The sequence below is a fragment of the Phalacrocorax carbo genome, chromosome 2, assembly GCF_963921805.1.
Source record: "Phalacrocorax carbo chromosome 2, bPhaCar2.1, whole genome shotgun sequence".
Classification (NCBI taxonomy): Eukaryota; Metazoa; Chordata; class Aves; order Suliformes; family Phalacrocoracidae; genus Phalacrocorax; species Phalacrocorax carbo.
The window spans coordinates 125,539,824-125,562,684 of record NC_087514.1 but is presented as its reverse complement, the minus strand read 5'-3'; the positions used below and the strand labels follow the sequence as shown (position 1 = coordinate 125,562,684).

At 41.0% G+C, this 22,861-nt stretch overlaps 1 protein-coding gene and 1 long non-coding RNA gene across 4 annotated transcripts in view; both read left to right on the top strand.

The window, feature by feature from the left end:
* The first annotated feature begins 229 nt into the window (after window positions 1–229).
* RARB (retinoic acid receptor beta) overlaps window positions 230–22,861 on the top strand; it is a 337,858-nt gene continuing 315,226 nt past the window's right edge. For 2 of the 3 annotated variants that reach the window (XM_064444254.1, XM_064444253.1), the window contains exons 1-2: window positions 230–314; window positions 9,753–9,833. The gene's annotated coding sequence lies outside the window, so the exon portion shown is untranslated. Of the gene's footprint in view, window positions 315–9,752; window positions 9,848–22,861 lie in introns of all 3 variants that reach the window. The other variant, XM_064444255.1, reaches the window with a different exon arrangement.
* LOC135312053 (uncharacterized) lies at window positions 11,414–22,098 on the top strand. The gene is made up of 2 exons (XR_010371690.1): window positions 11,414–19,678; window positions 20,629–22,098. It is a non-coding gene; the product is annotated as an uncharacterized LOC135312053 (long non-coding RNA).

Genomic DNA, 22,861 nt, shown 5'->3' with positions numbered 1-22,861 from the left:
GCTTGCTTTCGGAGGCGGCCGCCAGCGCCCGGGGGGGCGAGGCCGTGCCCCCCTCCCCACCCCACACCTGCCCACGCCGCAGAGCCCCCGCCGGCTTTCCGAGGGGGGCAAAATGGCGGAGGGGGCCCTTCTCCCCGCTTTCCTCCTCATACCCCACCCGCGCGCGGCAAGGGGGCGCGCGCGGCCCCGCCAGGGGGCGGGGCGGGGCGGGGCGGGGGGGTCCGGGGCTGCCGCCGCCGCCGCCGCCGCCGCCGCCGCTGCTGCTGCTGCGGGCTGCACTGGCGGGGCGGCGGCGGGAGCGGCGGGCTGCCGAGGTAAAGCGGGGCCGCCGCCGGCGGCAGCTCTGGGGAGGGCTCCGCTCCTGCCATGTTCGGCGGGGGGGGAAGTGTGTGCGTCTGTGAGGCGGGGAGGGGAGCGGGGCGCGCCGCTGGCTGTCCCCTCGCAGCCCGGGTGTGGCGCGGCGCGGCGCGTCCCCCCGTGGCCCCTTCCGCGGGTGTCCGTGGCCGTGCAGGGGCCGCGATGCCCCGGCCCGACTCACTCGGCGGGCGGGCGGGCGCGGAGGGGAGCGGCGGCGCTGTCAGCGCGGGGTGCCCGGGCGCGGCAGCGGGGCGCGTCCTCCGAGCCGGCGGCGCGGCGGGACCCGGGTTGGCGGCGCGGCGGTTGCGGTCGTCTTTAACCCCGTTATAACGCCGCTGTAACGTCGCGTTAGTGCCCCGCGGGGGGGGGGGGGGGGGAGGATTATTTCTTCTCCTTTGCAGACAAAAGCGCACCCGACACGTCGTGAGGGAGCCCGTTTGATAATATAAAGTCGCGCGTAGGAAGCGCTAAAGTGTGCTCGGGACCCTGACAGCCCCGAGCCGGGGCGGGATCACCCCTCCGCTGCTGCCGAGCCGACCGTCGCTGTCCTCTTTACCGTTGTTTGCATACACCAGTAGTTATTTTGGCGGAAAAAAACCCCACTCGATGTTTGCAGATTTGCTTAAAAAAAAAAAAACAAACCACAACAAACAAACCAAAATAAAAAGGGAAGCTAATGGGTCTTGGCAGCGCTTGCTGTAAAAAAGTGATCCAGAGTATGGAAGCGGAATCCCAAGGATGGTGCGCTTTGCTGAATGAAAGTCCTGCGCAGAGAGCGCCACGGTGCCCATTAGATTTCTTTTAGCCGGCTACTTACTTCATCTTTGTGCGTGTTGGATAGTTATTTACTTAAATAACTCGGTAGGTGGCCAGGAGGGCGTGCAGGGGCGGCTCTTCGGCTCCTGCTGGAAGTGCAATTCCGTTTCCCCGCCCGCGCACCGTCGGGCCTTGCCCAGGGGCACCGACCGGGCTCGGTGGCGGCCAGCGCTGCGGCCGGAGCAGGGGCTGCTCGTGGGTGAGTGAGGGTCTGCAGGGTCCCCGCTGCTGCCGCCCGGTCACTGCGGTGCGCTGAGCAAATACGGTGCGAAGGCTCAGCAGCGCGCCTGTGTTGCAGGCTCTGATACAAGGAGGTAGTGTGAATGCTGTTTATGCAATTTTGATATTTTCTTGTGGTACGTTTTTGTTTGTATTTAGAGCGAAGGTTTGGTCAGTTGATTCTGTGGCAGAATTTTGCTGGGTTTTGTAGAGTTGAGATTATGCCTTTGGCTGAGACGTGCCTATTAGCATTTTAGCAAGCTGCGTGTAACGTGAAATACGGAGGGCTAAATCATTGGCGATATATTTAATCCATAAAACAGTCTTACTTCACACTTTGAAGAGAGACAGGACATAATAGGATGGATTCTGAAAAGAAAATATTTAAGGGAGCAGCACAAAAATATTATTGTCTGAGGACTGTGGTGGATCTGAAGAATGCCCACCAGGACAGTACAGCAACAGCCCAAAGAGAGGAAATTCGCAGGGGCTGCTCTATGGCTCTTACCTTTGAAAAAGTTCTTCTGAAGTTTAGCAAGCGTAGGTTAATTATGTATGATGCTACAGTCACCTGAAGGAATTGAAAAGTAGTGCAAGAGCCTGTGCATGTGGGAGAGGCAGAATTAAGGTAGAGTGGTGTCGGTGTAAATTTAGACCAATTGTGTCATTGTGGCAGAAGTTGCTATGTGGACATCACTTGTCTGCAGTTCTGGTTATGTCATTTGGGAAGAGTTGGAAGCAAAACTGAAAAAAACCATTGCTCTTAAAATAAGAGCATTGAGAGCTGGTGTGTGTTGTGTTTTGTTTTTAACCAAGAAAGCTGGTTTTGATCTAAAATATTAATTAAATCTTGCCTTTGTGAACCAAGGTAAGAGCTTGATGTGTTAGCATCTGTCTGTATCTGATTTAATGACGAGAGAAGGTTGATCTCAGCTTTTTACATGGGTAAGCTTCCGGCAAAATATATTTTGCTAGATGAAGGGCTGCAGGATTTGCCCTTGCCTAGTAGCGTTACAGTGTTAGTAAATGAGAGTGGTTACTGGTATAGGATCTGCCCCAACCTGGGTTGTCATTATTCTGTGACTAAGTGTGCCTGTGAAGAGTGCAAAAGCTGGCTGCAAAGCAGATGGTCACACTTTGGGGTACCCTGTATCTTGTCTGATTCTCTTCTGCACCTCCTTGCACAGCTGAGGGGTCTTGCAGTCCACTTCTGATTTCAGGCTAATTCTCCCCAATAGCAGTATGATAAACCACCTCTGTTACACCTGAAAATCAGGTTCTCACCATGTAGAAGGAGTGACACCACCAAGTGCTGCTTCACCATTATGCCTTTTTGGCTTTCTTCTGAAGCAGTTTTTTCTGTATTAAAATCGTTTTATTGATGTAAGCATACTAGGTCGTTTCAGGGGTAAGGGGTCTCTGGTGTGGGCAAGGTGTAGAAGGCTCAATATTCTCACATACCCATATTTCTGTGGAACGGAATGAGTTATTCTAGCAAATTCCCAGTTATGAGGTGTCCACAGGTGTGTACAGCAGGAGTTTGAGCAGATGTGCCTGGAAAGGATCATCCATTTTAACGCTTCTGTCTGTATGGATATGGTGGGAGAGGTATGTAGTATAAACAAAGTCCCTGCTGACTTCTGTGGTTTTACATGTCTGTAAAATCAGAGTTACCATCAGTTTCAATCAGATCTCTGCTAATGCTTGTGTTTCTTGTGTGAAACACCAGTATTTTCAAGAAAAACATCTAATTTTCCACTACTTTTGTACCCTCGTGCATGATTCTCCTTGTGAGTTTTATCAGCAACAATTTAAAAAGCTGCCGCTTCTCAGTGGGATGCAGTACAGGGTCCAGCCAGTGTCATCCAACTGTTGTGAGCAGTTATGGTGTGCTTTCTGTCATGGTGGAACTTTCTTCTAACCCTCCTCAGCTAACGGTTACTCCATCCATGAAGTGTTAACGTTTTATAACATATTTAACACATTTAATAACCTGTTGTTTCAGTAGTTTCCTGTAGTGTTGAACTCTGTAAGTTATCTGCATTAAATCTGTTGTATTTCATCATTATTTTCTCTCTCCTTGTTTATCTATTAGCAGGAGACAGTAGTTACTGAAATTCCCTAATATAGCTTAGCTGATCTTACAATATTGGAGTCTATTCCAATGCATTTTGTAAGTGCAAACTATTGTTAAAGCTTAGGCAAGGCAGTGGGAAAAAATTATGTCATATTTTGCTTCTTCGTAGGCTGTGTTCTAATTAAATATTCAGTATTATTAGAGAGACGATCTTTCAGTCCTAAGATACTGATGAAAATTCGGTAAAATCATATTTCCCTCCTTCAAAGCAATGTGTTGTATTCCATTTGCTACAATACTGGGAAGTCCTTAAGAGTTGAAGAGTCATTTAACTTTCTATTCTCTGTAACCTATAGTTTAGTTCGTATTCAAGGTAGATAGATTGGAAAATGCTGAACATGTAGGAGGTACAGACATAAAAAACTAGAATTAGGCCCACTGGGAAAAAGCCAAATGGTTATGAAATACAGGAAAGTGGAGAGAATTTGTAGAATAGACATTTACCTATAAGGAATACTTTTTTTTTTTAGGAGCCACTCATGTTAGTGAAAGCAAAAAGAAATTAATTTTATTAAATATTTATTTAGTTTGTTGAAGTAATACTTTGGTGGGTTTGGACTTATGTTTTACACCAGCCTAACTTTTCTCTACTGTTCAGCTCTTTCTTATGTCCTGACACAGTGAGCTGGTTATTTTCAGCTTTGATTACAGCCATATATATTTTTTTTAGCGCTCTAAAGCGAGTCTGTAGGGCAACAGACCCTACTATATCACACGTCTTATTTATTACTTTATTTTTCAGCAATTATGGCAAGCGCTGATCAGATCAGAATTAAAATTATTTGGATATAATTAAAATTTGGCACTATTAATTAAATGATGAAATGCATATGAGCTCATTCAGTTTCCCTTTTCACTAGATTTGCTATTTTTGTTTTTAATATAGAGTGCAAGCTGTTGCTAATTAGCATGGCACTCTGGAGGTGGTCTCTATGGAAGGTAAATGGAGAGGATAGGATGAAGGGGAAAAAAACCCCCAAACCTGGAGAAGTAAAAGTGCCAAACCTGGAGGTGTTTAAAAGCTTTGCACATAGAGTGGGTTTTGTCCTTCTGATTAGACAAGTGATGTCAAAACCTTTCCGGGTCACGTGTAAAACTTCAGACCCAAGTTGAATCCTGTGCCAATGTGTGCATTTGTGCAGGGTACAGGCAGAGGGGCCTCTCCTGGGAGAGTCTCGTGTTTCTCTCTCTTACTTCTCGTGCGGTGCGACGGCCTGTCCCCCGTTTATTCGGCTGGCATGGGGAGTTGATAGATGCCAGCATGTGGCTGGGAACACGTGCGCTTCCAGAGCTGCAGGAGGTTCACTGGAGAGGTGCCACTGGTGCTACCACCATGCAACAGCTCTGGTGCGTTTGCCATGGCATTTCTCTCATGGATACAGAATATTACAGACACCTATGTCAGTTACTGTTATTAAATTGCTGAATGCTTATTTACATCGGGTGCGCCTGCAATATGCAGAATTCTGCTTACCTTTCCTATACGGTGTACAGAAATGAATATACACGTGGTATGTGTATAAATATTTCCGTGGCTGTTTTTCTGTGTTAAAACATATTTCGTGCTCTTGGGTGGAACTTCTGCAGCTGCTGAGGGGGCAGGTTTTGAATTTGCACAGCATAATCTTAAGGTCCAGGCCTGCTGATTGTTGTTGGGAGTATTTGGCAGTCATGATTCTGGAGGTTTTAGCTCTTATCTAGGCAGATATGAAAAAGCTGCTCCCTGCGGCAGCAATATGTAGCAAAGTAATAGAAGACAAGCTTTAAATAAATGATAAATTGAATCTTTATTAAACCCATTCTTGCATATGGGGAGCATCCTATGAAGTCGTAGAGAAAGCTGCCTTCCTTGGGTCTCTGCATGAAACCTGATTCACCCCTGCAAGGGCATGCTTTGCACTGGCAGGCAAGGAAGATTGCTCTCGGTACAGGTAACACGTCTTCCTTTTCTCACATCTCCTTCCTCTTGTATCTGTTTTGACCCATGTCTAGATTCTCTGCAAATGCTTTGGAATTAATCCTATAAAGTGACTGGCATGTACTGTTCTTTTTCATCGAAGTAATATAGTACACCCTGTCCCAATGTAATGAGTAATAATGTTTTCCTTTGAGAGGGTGTTTTAGCCCATGGTATTGGTACATGCAAATATTCCAGCATTAGGTGCTATTTGGAAATTTAATTTAGCAAAAATCTTATAAGTAACTAATAAGAAAATCCTGTTCTTCAAAGCTTTCCATTTAGAGTTCAAAAAAAAGTCAAAGGAAGTTACAGATCATATGTCTTTTATTTTTTCTGGGGTCAGCTGCAGGAAGTTGTATAGCTACATTCTAAACCACATTCAATTTTCTCTGAGTGTAGATTTTTTTTTTGTTTGGTCAGTGTTAAAAAAGCTGTTCTGGAGTGATCTGCGTTCAGGTGATCCAAGATGCCACTCATGAAGCGGTGCATTCTCCTGTTGAATCCTTCGTGCCGCTCCTCTGAGGTTGTCCCCAGAAGAGCTTGCTCTGAGATAGAAAGTACGGTAGCTGATGCTGCTCTGTATGTCAGAGGACCTATAAAGTGATGCTGTATGATCTAGGTGAAATATGTGAAAAGCTTTGTTGCGTTTTCATAAACAGTTTAGAGTTTTAACTTGGAGCAGACACCTCGTTTCAGCCATCAGCAGATGTTAATATTTTAGCTAAAATACTTCCCTTTAAAAATTCATTGGAAAAAGAAACAGAGTGCTTGCCAGGTTTACTGTACTGATTTTTTAAGTTTACTGCTTCTTAAGATACGGGGTATTGCCATCCTTTCTCATGCAAAATGTAGGTTGACATCCATGGCTGTAAGATCATGCCTCACTTGTTTTCTTTGTAAGTTTTTCACAAAGAATATTAGCTACAACATTAGCTTCTTGCTTGTATTATAGTATTGCCCAAGGGATGTTCGGTGTCCACCCACATCGCTTCCTTTCTTCTAACCTCTTATTCTTAGGGCAGGGGTATTATAGGAATAAAAATATATAGTGATTAAAAAGCAATGTTGAATTTGAGTCAGCAGCGTGCTCTTGCAGCAATGGAGACTAATGCCATGCTGAGCTATATTAGCAAGAGTGTGGCCACCCGGTTGAAGGGGTGAATATTGCTCTTGATGAGGCTGTTCCTGGAGTAATGCTGTGTCCAGTCATCGTCCCCCAGTGCAAGAAAGGTAGGGACAAACTGGAGAGAGCCCAGGGGAGGGCTGCTCAGGTGGATGGGGACTGGTGCACATGGCATACATGCAGATGCTGAGCGTGCTGGGTTTGCCCAGCCTGGAGAATAGAAGATGAATTGCTGCCTTCCGTATCCTGTTGGGCTGTTATGGAGCAGAGAGAGATGCTCTTCTATGGGGTGTACAGGGAAGGGATGAGGTGCAGTCATTGCACATGCCCAGTCAGAATTTCCCCATTTCAATAAGGAAAAAAATTAACAGTGCAAAAGGTTAAGTTCTGACCAGGGGTCTGTTGGAGGCTGTGGGATTTGCCTATGGAAATTTACAAACTTGACTGGACAAGACTCTGAACAACTTGATCTAACTTTGAAATCGGCACTGCTTTGACTGGGAATTGGAGGACACGGCTTCTAGAGGTCCTTTCCAGCCTAAATTGTTCTGATTCTGTAAGATGATTTCCCACAGAGAAAATAAGTATCATAAGAGTTATGCTAAATGTTCTTTGTAATTATATTTTTAGAAGGGAAGAGCTGTTTGCTGGATCAGAGGAGCACTTTGTGTAGCACTCATGGTCAACATAATTTCAAATAAAAATTATTTTGTAAAAAGCACGTGCAAAAGGAACATGTTTAAACTGTGTGGGGCAAAGTGCTTCTGCATCATGCTGCTGCCATGAATAGTCACAGTCGTGTTGCCATGTGTTGAGAATGACTGACAAATAAGTGTAAGGCATATCAAGTGGTAGTTTTTGCTGGACCTGTGGTTAGTGTAGGTCAGTTCTTCACAAGGCTGGGGAGGTATGTCACACATAGTAAATTTGAAATGGCTGTTATAGGCTGGTGTAATATAAAAGTGCCTTTTTTTTTTTTTTGATAGAGTGACTAATGAAACTCTCTAAGATTGATTGCTGACACGTCCTTTGGGCTTGATGTGATGACAGCACTCTGATGGAGTGGCTCGCTGATGTTAGTTGTGGCATCATATTTGACCATTTGTGTTTTGTAATATACAGCTTGAATATAAGATGTGATGTTTTTATATATTGATGCCTATATGTAATTTGAGAACAAGCATATTTGTTATGCTGTATGCCTGTGTGTATACGTTCTTACTTGTGGGAGAAGGGAGGAATGTATCCACAGTATATCCACCCTCTGCTCCCCTCAAAACCAATTATGTTTTTCTTTTTTTGCAAATAACATTAAATGACTTTTACCAGTACTTGAGTTAAATATGCTAGCTGGGATTCAGGCTTAAAAGTTAAGATTGTTGTTCTGCTGCTCAGAAAGACTGTCAGAGACAGTGTATGTGCATATAACCCGCAGCAGTGTAAGTAGATACTAATGAATCTAGGCTGCAGTATTTTCTCTGTGGGCCAGACTGAGTGTGGCCTTTCTGCAGAGGTACAATGAGCTTGTGTAAAAGCTTGAATGGTTGCTGTCGGTGCTCTGTAGGATGCATAGACTTGAGTGCCTTTTCCCTGTGGGGGCTGCCTACCTGTACAGACCACAGGGTGTGAACCAAGGAGGCACGTTAAGGAGAGCACTCTTTTGTTGCTCAAAAGAGTGTTGAGCAGGACATATGCAATCTTGTACTCGTAAAAGGGAAGGGAAGCGGCAGCTTTTTGCTCTGGCCCTTACCTTCCTTGAGTCCTGCTTTTGTCTTTAATATTCTTTATATATATGTATGTATGTATGTATGTGTATATATATGTATGTATGTATAAAAGCACTGAGATTCAAGCTTTTAAACTTTAAGTCAGTCTTCCAAAAGGACCAGAAAGTGACTTAGTAATCATGAGATAACAGGAATTTTAAATCCCTTTTAGCTGCTCTGTGTGTTTAAATCATACTCAGGATGTGTTTACCAGCATTGTACACATATAAAAGGGAAAGATGATTAATTTTAAAATAAATACTGAAATGCATGATTTGTTACTGAGGAAGCATACGAAAAGGGCCAAATATCACTAGATTCAGATCAGAAATATGGGAGCAGCTCTGCTGGATCTAACAAGAATGCAGTACAGAAATAGCTTTGCTGACAGATCTGCTGTTTTACACAGAATCAATCTGGGTTTTTTGGTTGGATTTTACAACCAATTTTAACAATGTTAAGTGTATAACTTTTGATTTAGAGTATTTCCTGATTTGGGAAGCCAGCAGAGAAGTGTTTTCAAAGTAATATTATGAGTACTAAGGGTTGGACAGGGAGAACACTTTGTTAGTTCAACACTCAATTGTTTTGTAGTGCTGCTGATGCGAGGGAGAAATACGAATTGTATTTTGTGGCTGCAGTTTCTGCGCTCTGGTAGAGTGTCTGAGACCAGGCAACTCTCTGCGGAAGATGAAAAAGGGCAGTACAGAGCAATTCCTTTTTTCTCTCTCTTCCCCCCTCCTCCCTCCCCCCCCCCCCCCTTTTTTTCTCTCTTGACTTCTTTCTCTCTTGTCCTGCTTTTCTTTTTGGGCAGGAGTGGGTTGACAGAAACAGTGTATAGTTGGTTCAAAAGGATTTCTAGAGTTCATGTTATTGAAGTCACATTTCCCTTTTTTAAAAAGAGGGTAGAATTTTCATGTGTTGGTGGTTCAGCTGCAAAGGTATTTCAGCTTTTTTTTCTTTTTTTCTTTCTCCAGAGATAAACTGAGTAAACTGGGGGAAGTTGGTTGTGTGCACTCAGTGTTGGTGCAAACGCAGTTGACTGGCCCTGGAATTCCCTTGGGTGCTCACAGGGATTTTTGGCATGGACACCTACTTCTTCCTTGAGCTGGAACTGAGGAGAGGGTCAGTGTTGCAGTTGATAGGGGTGTACAGTGGGAAGAGGAAGAAAGGAAGCATGTCACCAACCTGAGATACCCGCATTCAGAAACTTTAGTGAAACAGTGCTCTGGTTTCGATTTCTTATTTGCGGGTATTGGAGATAGAATTAAGATCTTCCCTGATTTTGCTGTGAATATCATTGTCTGATGAGTATGTTTGCCTTATTCCTACAAAACTTCACTTTGTAACTGCTCTTTCCCCTTATTCTTTCAGGATGTCAAGCTGGCTTAGGTCCATGAAGACTACCCTGGTGTCAAGTTCCCTCTGACTTGCCTCCGGCTCTCAGGAGCAAAGGTACGGTTACAGGGGTAAGTTAAAATCCACTCACAGCATCCCCTGAAGGAAGCAAAGACCTTAATTAGTGCCCTCTCCTTTGCATGGCAGTCTCTGGTATATTTCTTCCTTCAGAGTTGCTTGGTCCATGACAGCAGGCTATCAGCAACAGAGAAAAGGAAATCCAAAAGTGGAGTCACTTTGAAAATGTAGTGAAAAGTTAATGAATAGAACACTTACAGGGAAAATACTGATGCAGGCTGTGTCAGGTAAGCGCTTTAAAAGTGAAAAGTGCCCCCCTGTTGGTTTGTTCTCCTTTTAACTGATCTCTCTGAAAATCTAATTGGAATCACAGTTGAACTGCTGTGGTAAAATATGTTTTTGGTAGATAAAGTTGAAATAATACACATTTAGCAATTGAGAGTGTTGCTGGAAATAGTAGGCACGTGTAGAAATGAACACAAATTCCCATTTCTTGTTTCATCCTAAGGGCAAAGTACCCTTGGTGCAAAGCCCAGGGGACCTATATAGTCATTAGCAGATGGAGGGGGACATTAATCTTCTACCCACAAATCTGCCCCAGCACATAAAGCAGGGAGTGTCTCTGTTGTGAGGATTGCTAGAGGTTGTATTAAACATGATAGTACAGTTTATAACCACGGTGCCAGCCACTCTTGCTGTGCATTGCTGTGTTTTCTTGGTACTCCCTGTGTCTGGATTTCACTTTTTCTATCTGTGTATAATGGAGTAGTGACAGTGTTTCTGCTTCTTGAGATGTTGGCAGAAGCTTCTTCCAACACTCTTAAAATCTCTCTCTTGCTGTAAGCACTAGAGTATGTTAGGGTATACTTTAAGTACTTTTTGTGCATAGGGAGAAATGTATGATTTTTCTGTGTCATTCAGTCTTTCTCATTTGGCAGTAAGCTAAGAGACAGGCATGGTTAATGAGGTATCTCAGCAGTGCATTTTTATGGGAGCATAGTTTAAGGTTAGGAGTATGTCCAGTCTCCAAACTGCCTAGTGAGCATTCTGTATTTGGAAACAAATGCCAGCTGGCAGTAGTTAAGGAGTGCATGCTTATTCTGCTCGTGATAGCCAAAACATGCTCCCTGCTGTGTGCTTTTGGCAGCTTTGCACTGGCAATATGTCTCAAATGCCAGTTGCATGTCCTCCTTTCTTCCTCATAAGTGTGTCCCATAAGGCATGATTTAGCCTAAATAAAAATGTGCCTCTGTTAGATTTGGTAACATATGGAAAGAAAGAGACTGCTTGTTTTAAAAAAAATCAAAGTCTTTCTGAAACACCTGTAGTATGTTATTTCCACTGTGGAAATAAAAAGATTATTATCATGCCTTCCTATACTTAGTAGCAAATTGGCCTCAAATTCCTGAAGATCGGATGATCTTTGTCACACCAATTCTTAGGCATACTACACTGAAAAAATTGTGTAATTCATTCTCAGTGAGAGTTCTGTGTGGAATCTCAGTCCTGAAGTAGCTGCATATTGAGTTTGTTTGAAGCTCTAACTCTACCTATCTGGTCAATGTATTAATTACATTGGCGGTCAAATTAATCGTGTTAATTTGCAGTCTGAACATATCATCACCTCTTACAGTTCTTCCTATCTGTTGAATTGTTTTAAGTCAATAAACATCTAAAGTAAGTGTTATATTTTATTGAAAAGATACCTTATGCGTAGGCAGCTTGACTTTTACAATCAAGTGTTAAAAATGTGCTTAGCTGAATTATTTGAAGCAGTTAGTGCATTGTGGTACATTGGATAAAAAATCTTAAGACTCAGAAGGTAAATAAATCCAGCCTACATTTCTTCGTCATTTTTATCTTTAGTAACAGTATAACAGGTTAAAAAAAGCACAGTTTAAAAAAAATAAAAAAAGCTAAACAAAAGACTGAAGCTTTTCAATTCAATACTCGAAAACTGCATTTAAGGTCAAGTCAACTGTAGGGTAAGTAACCTGTGCTTAGAATTTGGCCTAGGAAATATTTATGTATTTAAGCTCTGTATTGCTTTGTCTTTGAGATGATCTTACAACTCCTTTGTTTGCAGCAGATTTTGATATTTGGCAAGATGGTAATTCTCAGACAATTTCAATGCCTTTTTGTTTTCTAAACCAATGAAATTCTGTTGAGATCTGGTAATGTATGGAAGTTTAAAAATCTGTTCCTCTTCTCTAACCTGTGTTCCTTAGGAAAAAGTTATCACCTTGCCAAAATCACGAGCTTTCCCAAATTTGGGATCACACAACTGCTAAAGAAGGGCAGGAACAGTACCCATTGGAAAATGCTAGGGTTTTGGTTTCCGTGCTTCCAGGTATCTGTTGAAGCCTGCCCACAGTACCTGATTTAATGCTCCTGTTGCCCACTCTGCTTTCACAGTGAATACGAAAAATCTGCATTTCCCAGGAAGAAGGTAAAAAGAAGACCTTACTGTGACCTTTCCCTCAAACCTGTAAGCTTACCTCAACAGCCTGATATCAGTATCACTTAGCTTTCTTTCCTTTCTTTCTTTCCTATGGCAAGAAGGACTCAATTCAGTTGCTTTCAACAGCTGATCTAAAGTGGTGCAGGTTTCCTTGTAGGTTCTTTGTTGCATCCAGCTATATTCTGGATATCCAAGGGCATGAGCACCTATGTTCAGGTACCTAAATAGTTTCATGGTTGTCTGTACTATGGTGAAGTTGAGAATCAAATCTTGCTGTGATCTGTGTTGAAGGAACACTGCTACACATTGGTTAACTTACTCATGTTCTAAAAAAAAACTTGGGTAAAATGTGCAAAAAAAGGTATTTTAGAAAGTAGGTTGCAAAATCAAACCCTCAGAAGTTGTGAAATGTCAGATTTATGTTATTTTCTTCCATGCCTGTAATTGGTGCAGGAATACAGATCTTGCAGCTGTAATTTCATCATATAGTAACTATTGGGCACCTAAATTGGATAACTGTTACATTAAAAGACATGAGTTTGGCATGGTCATGGTATTTAGTAAATGGCAGGGTGGCATTTGCGTCTGAGGAAAAACAGTGTTCATGGAAGAATGATCATAGAATTCGATGGTAAGTTATTATATCAATGTAGAAGATAAACAGAATTGGTTCAACAGAATTTAAATTCCATGTCAGCTAAATGTATTTGCTTTATATAAACTTAATGTGGGTTCAGACCTGCAATAAGTAAGCATGTGTAACGTGATTGATTTTGGTGAAGTTTCTCCCATTTATGCTGGTGTTGAATTCTGCCTCTAGTCAAAAAGAAATTTTCTAAAAGTTCTGCCAACACAGTTTTGTCTCAGAACAGCTTTGAGGCTTGCCAGCAGTGTTACTTCTTTTGCGTTGTAAGAGCAGCTCTAGTTACATGCCAAAATATGGTCTTATTTTTAAACTGAAAAATAAATGAAACCTATGTAGAAATGGAAACTTTGTTGAATGCCAGATTCTGACCACGTTTCTCCCACTGGAACCACTAGGACCACTTTTGCAATCTGCTCTGCCTTTATAGCATTAAGGGGTATTTCGCAATGTGGGAAATACTGGAAAAAATGAGTGTAAGAAAGGCAGGAAATCTGCCAATGTCCATGTCTTTTTAAAAAAATTATTATAACCTACTTGCTGAGATGTGTTTTATGCAGATATCAGATTTAACCAGACTTCAGTGATGCCTAGCCAGTCTCCATTTCATAAGTGTTACTCAGTAGAGAAGAGGCAGATAAAAAAATGTGGGTACCTAAATATTTTCAACATAATCATAATTTAATGATTTTGGCCTGTTTCCCTAAGATAGTAAGACTTACGAGCTTGGAGGCTCTGTCTGCCAGGCTTCTTTCCTTCCCATTTTCCTTGATTTTTAAACTTTTTGTCCAATGTAAGCAGAATTTTAAAAAGTTAATTCTGGTAAGATAGGGTTTAAAACAGATGCAGGGGTTTGGGAAGGAGAAATACAGTACTTAAGAAGAGATTTATTTGCTCTAAGATTGTCTTCCTCAGACACTAACCCTAGTAAAAAAGGCCCAGATGTTTTGCCTCCAGCAGCGTGCAAGCAATCAAATCCATTGAGGGCTTTGAGAAGAAGCTCTAGTGATTTTGGGCAGTCATTGACTTTCAGCTTGTGAGAAAAGGATAGAACAGGTACGTCATCATTCCACCATAAAAGGAAGACAGAAATTTGTATTATTAATCCAGAAGACTTTGAGTTGGTTGTGCTTAGAGTTTCAGCTTGGTCTTGAGCTGAAGTTTTCAGAGCAGTTACAGAGGTAAGTATAATCAAGCTGAGCTCAGCGAGTATGATGATGCTAAAGGAGACAGCAGTTGCCATTATAGCATTTTGAAAGCATATTCAGCCAGGTAGTACAGATTAGCAAGACCTGAAGTGTTCACTAGTATTGATAGCTGAACAGTTGCTCTTCATTTGCCATTGGACAGCTGTGGTCCTGCTAACCCATGGCTTAAGGGCAGCATATTGCTTAGCGCAACCCTGTTGTGTTTTACTTACTTACTGTGTTTTGACAGTAAGTTGCTTGCAGACCAGTGCACTGGGTGGTGTAACACTGTTGACGCTCAACGTTCATCACCACATCTCAGTGATGATTCATGAATAGCATTATTAGCAGTGTACCTGCTAGGGAATGCATAGTGTTTGAGACTGAAGTTGTTAAATCATAGGATTACCACACAGAGTAGCTGGTCTTATGAACTGCCCTTCCGATCTTGTTCTTTCTTGGTATTGGACTTTTTATCAGGTTGTAATATGCAGAACAGAAGCTCTTACATGAGGAACTGAATTCACCTTGGGTGATGCACAGTCCTTTTTAGACTAGAAAAGGGGCTTGATGGATTTATGTTCTGAGCAGATAGCCCCTTAGCTCAGGTGACAGATTTTATGCGTAGGCCTCTTGCTTTGTACGTTTACAGTGCTTTTGAGCGTGGAGTTGTACTGCTTCTATGTGCAATTGTCTAATATTTGCTACTTTTATCTCAATTCATAAGATGGATCTTCACTTTATACCTAAAGGGAATTAATAATTGTCTTCTGTAGGCTTTTTGGCAGGGCATGGCCTGCTCTAGGGATCTTTGACTGTAGTAATCTTATTGGCAAAAGATGTAACTTGCCATAAATTGAATTTCCTTTTTCTGAAGCCTGAAATGACCTGTATCCTTGAGTTTTAGAAAGAAGATGAAGATTAAGGGTGTAGAAAGGCAGGTAGACACTAAGCTCCCGCTGACTGTATTTGGTGTATAATTCCTATTTGTATCTTTGCAAATCTTAATTTTTACTTGGTGTATATGGTGGGTGTTAAAGGAGGTGGCAAAGAAGCTACTTTCTACTACTTGGTTCTGTAATTATAAATATACTGACTTTGGTATGAGGAACATCAGACAATAAGTCTTGGTGATGGTTAAGTTAATTCACTTTTAGAAGTTCAATAATTCATCTAAGAAGTGTCAGCAGCTGGGTCTTGTTAATGGTAAGCCTTTCATTTCTGTTAAATCAATTGTGAATAATAGAATCCTTCAGAGAAAAATGATGAAGTAAGCATTGATTTCCAAATTGGGTGTCTGATATTAGAACATTAATAAAATCTAGAGCAAGCAGGCAACTAGGACCTCATATGCTCTGATCACCTAAGTAGTAATCAGAGAAAATCAATGATTTTTGTGTATGGTGCTAGATCTGTTAACATTTCATCTGTCGCCATTCATCATTGTGTCTATAATTCCATTTTTATAATTGTTTTGATTTTGGGGGAGCTTAATAGTATGCATTGAATCAAGCATTTACTGTCAAGCTTTTGTGAACAGAAGTGGCATTGCCATAATGTCTACTCTTTACTAGCTGTCTGTCTTACTATTTTAGGGCTTTCTATAGCAATGGTTGAAGTAATGTCTATGTATTTTCAAATGAGGTTAAATTTTCTTAGAGGGGTTCCAAGCAGACTTCATGGAGTCCTCCATTATTATCTCTCTCTAAGCTGTGAGGAGCTGTGTTGCTCACTTGTATGTAGTCACGTTCAGTCTCACAGGGGTGTTATGAACATCTCCAGTAATGATAGTAAAACTCTGTCAAAGAGAAACAGTTGTAGAGAACATCGTCAGAACAGTCAGACTCCTGGCATGGCTTCCTCTGCAGCATCTTCCTTGGGCTGTTCCCCACCTACACCTTCTGGCTCTGTGTGCTTTGTTCCAGGCTGTCTTGTGTTGTTGCAGAGGGCCGTGGCTGTCCGGATGCATCAAGAGAAGATCGATGCTGACCTGGCTGGACTCTGGCCTTTGGTGACTTTAATACAGAGAACAAAGGTTTTGGTAGGGGGAGAATCAGTGAGTGTTCTGAGAGGGAGTAGTTGATGGTAGGTCATCTAACCAAGGCATGGGAGGCCATCGGCTTTTGTGAATGGGATACCTGTATGGTTTCTGCTTTCAGCCTTCGAGCCAGTGAGTTTTTGCAATACAATGTGAAGGTTATGGATTTGTGGGTGTGGGGTTGTTTGGTTTGGTGTTTTTTTTTTAAAAAATTATTTTTGTTTTAAATTCTATTTGAAGGCTGAGTTGACAGGTTTTGTTTAGAGCTGCTGGGCACCGGCTTTTTCTGTCCAGTATTGTGCTTAGCAGCAATCCCATTTTGTTTAAAGCCGTATTGAATTTGTATGGAAAACCACATACAATCAAATCTGCTTCCTGTTGAAGTCTATCGGAGTTCAGGCTAAAACTGGACCAGGATTTGGCCCATAAAGCATAGCAAGAAAATTTAACAGTTATAATGAAACTCTTAAGGCAAATAAAATGTTCTAGCAGGTGTTCATAAATGTGCTTTATGCTCATAGACTCTGTTAAATGTTAATACTAAGGTCCTGCAGAAGCTGCACATAAGGATTGTGTGAAGGAAGCAAATGTCTGTTAAATGTGCTGTGCAATATTGTAGCAAAGGTGGGTGGCTGTGCAATGCCATGCTACCTATTAGACTGAAATATGAAAGCTATTGAGATTCTGCTGAATTTTCATTTTGTGAGGGAGTAGTTTTCAAGAGAGAACATATCATATAAAAAAGCTGTGTGTTGTGCAAAACTGGAAGCATCTTTGTCAGTGTATGCAGTTTTCTTGGATGTATGCAGAGCTTATTAGGAGCAACTACTAACATACTGTATTAACAATAAATTTAAAATAAGACAATTCTTGCAAGGAAAATGGTAGCTGAAAAGCAGTTTCATTTTTTGTATATTTCATTTTCCTTGAATTAGGGGGTTTTTTGTGCCTTAGACGAACCCACAGGCAGAAGTCCTAACATGATCCTAAATAGGTTTTGAAGATAATAGGTGTTGGTGGGATTTTATATTTAGATCTGTCTTATGCTAGCTCTTAAGACTTTTTAATCCATCACTTAACCATCAAAGCACTTCTTTATCAAAGCACAGTGAGGTCCATTTTAGATTTCCAGGAGCTTTCTGGCCTTCCTCCTTTCTGGCGTTCTAGGGGAAGCATTTGTTGGCTTTTTCAGTGCATTTTGCAGCATGCCCCCCGTAGGCTGGTAGCTTGTACTGGCTTGGTTTCTTCTAGCAGTTAATTTCATTAAGATTCAGCTCAAACCCATGGGACAAAAAAATATCTGTGTGTACTGGAGACAGTTCCTAAAATGACACCATGAATGCGGCAGTCATTGTTAGAATGTGTTTTGTTGGCGTTTGATTAATTGACTGAGTTATCATCTCATCAATGCTCAGTCATTGTGTTGCAGGATAAAAGCAACCACATATTACAAAGATACTCTCTTTCCCAGTTAACTTCTTAATTTTCTGTGCTTAAAGAGAATGCATTAGCTTGGAAAACACTAGGATTGCTGAGTGAGGGGAGGTCTTTCACACGACATTTAGATCTATCAAGTTACAAGCATCACAGCTGCCCTTGTATCACATGCTGCTGTCAGAATGTCCACATAATGTCAGAAAGACTCTTCCACTGTTGTCTTCGTCTTGTCCTCAAGTGTCTGTTCCCTGCAGCGGCAGTGCTGGCATTTTTTTAGCTGATGGGGGCAGGGGTGACTCAGAAATCTTGCTTTATTCCACCCTGTTGTAAAAAGGATTGAAGCATGTGCTTATGCAGCAAATTCTCATCACTTGCCTCCCAAAGTCTCAGGGCTACCAGGGTGGTGGGACCTCTTAGCTTGCTCCTGTGTAGTAGTGCTGCTCTAGTGTGCTTATGAATTTTCAAAGCAAGGCTGCGAATCATCATCAGCTGGCAGATTGGGAGCTCCATCACGTAGTAGACTATCTTTTCTTGTAATTCTTCTAGGACAAAGAGGCCTAGTAAAGAAGTGGGGGGGGGGGGGAAGACTAGGAACTGGTTTTAATCAAGTGGAAAATATGTCAGTACTTCTCTTGTAAGTTGTGGCACTTCTAGAATAGTGATATTCATGCAGAACTTTTAATCCCTGCAGTACATTATAAATGCATTGTGTGAGAATTAAATGTTAATTGAGGCCATTATTTTATGAGTGGACTATTTATATAGTAAAGTTATTTGAAGTAATGGGCCATGAATGCATTTTGTTTATTAACTTCACTAGTGCTCATTCTTCTATATCTTTTTTATCACAGAGCAGTAGTTTTGAAATGGAAGGCCCTCCAGTGACATTAAGACCAGCTACATGTACAGTATGTTACTTTCAAAAGTGTGTTTTGTTGATTTCAAGATACGTAACAGCATACTGTCTAAGCCTTTGGAAGATTGGGCTTTCAGGTGACTTTCCACTTGAGGAGAAAATAAAAATACAGAAGAGGAGGGTGTATTTTTTTTCCTTTGCTTAAAACTTAATTGATTCAGGTACTTTAAATGGTCTTCTCCATTTTGAAGATGGGAAACTGGGGTAATGAAAATTATTTACTTTGCCTGAGATTATGAAGGGAAGTCTGGCAGACAAGGAAATTAAATTGAGATCCCCTAAATGTCAGGCCAGATCTGTAACTACTAGAATATCCTTCCTTTCTTTTCTAAAATGTCAGAAACTTATAGCGAAGTATAGATTTTGTAGGATTTCCATAGGGCAACTGCTTTGTGGCCCTGAGGGTGTAAATGCCTACAATTTGTATAAATTCATCACCCTTTGAAGTTGAGAGTACTGTATCTGTTATTAAATCTGGAAAAAAGGCAGTGTCAAGCCAACATACTTGTAATAATATTTTGGATTTCCTTCTCTAATTGTTTAATGGAATTAATATGAACATTTTAGCTATAAAGTTGGACAGCTGCGGCAGGATGTGATTTAGCTGGCTCTTCTTTCAACACATTCTGGCAAACTTTACAATATGCAACGTTATAAAAATCCCATTTTTCTGACATGTAGCTTTCCTGTGCTTCTTCAGTTTCCAGATATTTATCCATTGTGTTGTGTTTTTTTAAAGGCCAACTTCAAATTGCTTCTCAGTTCTTGGTTATGACAAAATGCGGTGCAAGGCAAAAACCTTGCATGCCGCCTTCCCTCTCATCAAAGATGCTGGAACTTGTGCGTGAGCAGTGGTTACCTGATGAACTGCAGCACTAAAGTGATGCAGTGTGTGACTACATTACCCATCTGTTCATCACATATTACTGTGGTCTTCTGTTTTTGCAGTTCACTCTTTTGCTTGTTGCATCAAAACTCCATTTCAAATGCTTTTGTCCAAGTAAGGAAAACGTTAGGAAGTTGCCTACAGATCCATGCTAAACTCTTATCTCCTAGTAGAAATTTTTTTTTTCCCTGGCCTGCTATGTGCTTATGAAATTCTGTAAGTATTTATTGTTCTTTGGTGTCTTACAGTACATTTAGGCTCTGGACTTTTGAGCATTACCAAATGAACACAGCAGGAAGAGCCAGCTGTTTATAAGGTGGGGGAGTATTGTATTTTTATAATAATTGTATGCTAATAATGTACAGAGAGTATATGACCGTTTAATGAGGTTTGAATGCCGTTGGGTTGACCTGGCAATCTATAGCGCTCAGCGCAGCACGGCCGTTACCTTGCATGGATTGTTCTGTGCAGTTCTGGCGGTAGCAGCTAGGAGAGCCGTCATCGCAGCGAGCTCCTGGTGGATTCAGTTGCTGCGTGTGCCAGCGGGACTGTGCCAAGCCTTAAGTTCTGACTCCACAGCTGGGACAGGTTTGTGCACTCTGATCACCTACAAAATTGAGTATCGTCTATTTTCTTAGAAGGTGCTGCTTCCTGCCCCGTGGTAATCATGTGGTGTCCAGAGTTGCTTAACTGGGAAAGTTTACAGGGCTTTTGCAGGCCTCTAGGTTCAGAGACTGGAGACAGCTGGCTATAGCAAGCAAAAAACTGTGATTAATTATAACTTGAAAAAAACCACACGTGTGAGAGTCCTGAATGAAGTCAAGATTAAAGTAATTTATTCTGGATGATTTTCATAAAAAGGCAGCTCTTATAATTTTAAAAGAATACCTTATAAACTCATCTAAAGAAAAAGCTATCAAGCACAAAAACATGATATTACACCAGGTACCAATTACTGCGGTTCCTTAATGTGGTGGTGTTTTCTTGGTTTTGCATTTATTAAATATTTAGAAGTTCAACTATAGATATTTTTAATGAAAATCAGAATTTTCTCACAAAATGGGTGATTACATCATTTGCACATTTATATTGTAAGACATTTTAACGATATAAGCATTTTTTCATTTAGACAGCAACCATAATAAATTGAAATAAAATTCAGCCTTGATTGATGTTCTATGTGTCATGTACAGGGCAAGTCCCATCTATTAAATGTGGTTTGCCAAGGCAGCAATATTAGTAGCATTTGAATGTTTTTCTTATTAGGGAGAAAAATGGTCAGCAACATCAATACCGTCTGCTCCAAAGACCATGGTAAATGGAAACTGCCTGCAGCACATTTGAATTCCTCACTGTATTTGGGATGAAGGTACGATGCAGGCAGTGAGATTTTTTTTTTTTTTTTTTTAAATTAGGATAGACTGTTACAGTTCTTAGGATGAAAGAGAGAGGCTGATTACAACATAATGGAGTGTACCATATTCATCTCTTTGAAATATGACCTCACTCGGCCTTTTCCATTTTACAATCGATTCTCTCATTCCCTTAATGAACCTGTGCGTTCATGACTCTTCCTTGGAAGTATGCACATGAAGTATTACAGTAGCAGAGAGTAATTGTCTGACAAGCAAGTGCAAGTAAAGTGTCTCTCTTGTAGTCTTGTTCAATAACATTATGGACCGTTAATGCATCGCATCAGGTTCCATATTGTTTTGTTAAAAATTATGCAACCATACTTTTCTTAGTGGTTTGTAGTTTTTTTTTAAAATGGTAGCTTCAGAAAACTGGTTTAACATCATCTGGCTTTATTTCTTTGCAGTACAGTACATATGTGTAAGAGATGAGCTGTCAGAAAGGTACTCTTACAAAGTCAGTGCTCTGTTATCAGGTACTGCAATTGAATAAACTGTAATATTGTGTTAAAGGAGGAAAGAAAGGGCTCTTTGAGAAGAAGAAATATGCGTAATGTTATGTAGAGAATTACTGGAGGTACCATCATTTGGAAGATGTAACTTTTAAAGGATCAAATATGTGACTTCTGTATCTATGGGCTTCTTTTGGCTATCGATGTGATTAGATGTAATAAGAGAATACTGTTAATTATTATATTGTATGGTTTATTCTTATATATGGGGTCTGTGTGTCTTCATGTGTATTTTTGGATGTGTTTTTAATATAAATATTGTTTATAAAACCTTAAACTAATATGTATTATATATAACCATAACTAATATAGAAACTAATTATAGGTGTTTTAAATACATATATGTGTGTATGTATGCAGTTCTATTATCAGCCCATAGCTGCTAATTGCCTGTTGACCTTTTCAACTTGCTACAAAATATAAAGCCACCAACTGGGTGACACTCGCAAATACAGAACAACCTGGATGGTACCCAGGATCAGGCTACAAGTACAGAGCTCGCTGTCTTCACTGCTGGGAAATCAGGAGACTGGGGAGTGTGGGACAGACTCCCTCACACCCCAATATCGCTTTGGTCACAGAACTGCCAAGAAGGCTGAGCCTTACTGGGAACTACCCAGGATAGTCAGCAAAACCTTATGGAAAGATGTTGAGACTAAACCACAAGCAGAATAAACCGAACAGAGAAAATTTGCAGAAACTTGAAAACCTTTGTAATGACAATTTCATTGAAATTCTAAGTGTTTGATGTATCACCACCAGCACTGATTTGGTAAAAATGACCATGAAATAAAGATTGAGCTTGGAGAGAAGCAACAGTCCTGTCTGTTATGTCAAAAAGATCATTCATCATGTCAGAAAGCAGTGTTTCCTTTTGATTAGGCCAAAGTCAGTGTCATAAACTGTGGAAATTGCCTTGAACAGCAGACCTGTTCTGGTCATGAACTGTTGCTCAGGTCCAGAGATATAAGTAAAAATAAGGTTAATTTTATAAAACATGAGATAGAAAAATCCTCAAGTTTTGGATCACATTAGCCCTATCAAAATGTTTTGGGTTTTTTTCTTACTTTGGGATAAAAAACACCTTTGCAAATGTAATGCACACTCTTCTTTTAAAATTACATCTTTCACTTTTGGTGAAACTTTTGTTGCTGACCAGTATGATCCATACTGTATTTTTTGCAAACATGTTAGTGGTTGCTTTTTCACTTTGCCCTTCTCCCTTAACCTGCTCTATAGGACTATAGATCTTGTTAGTTTTTAGCAGTTTCTTTAGTTTGGATTAGTGTAGCTGACTCCATGCAGGTGGAATCAGCTTTTTTTATGTTTTTAATGGAAAACTTATTTGGAAATGCTGCATCTTTCAGGTTGTTTGTTTCATTAAAGGAGCCTGCAGTATGCTGCCAGGACGTTTCATTGTGGTAGGGAGTTCACGTGTAATATTAGGGTTCAGCTGAAAACTGACAGTTGGAGGGGTGGGAGTGTTCTGGTTTTTAAATGTGAAAAAAAAAAAATGCTAACAGATTTCCATTTTTGTTACCTGGGAAATTGTGGCCAGGATGGTTGAAAATGCGA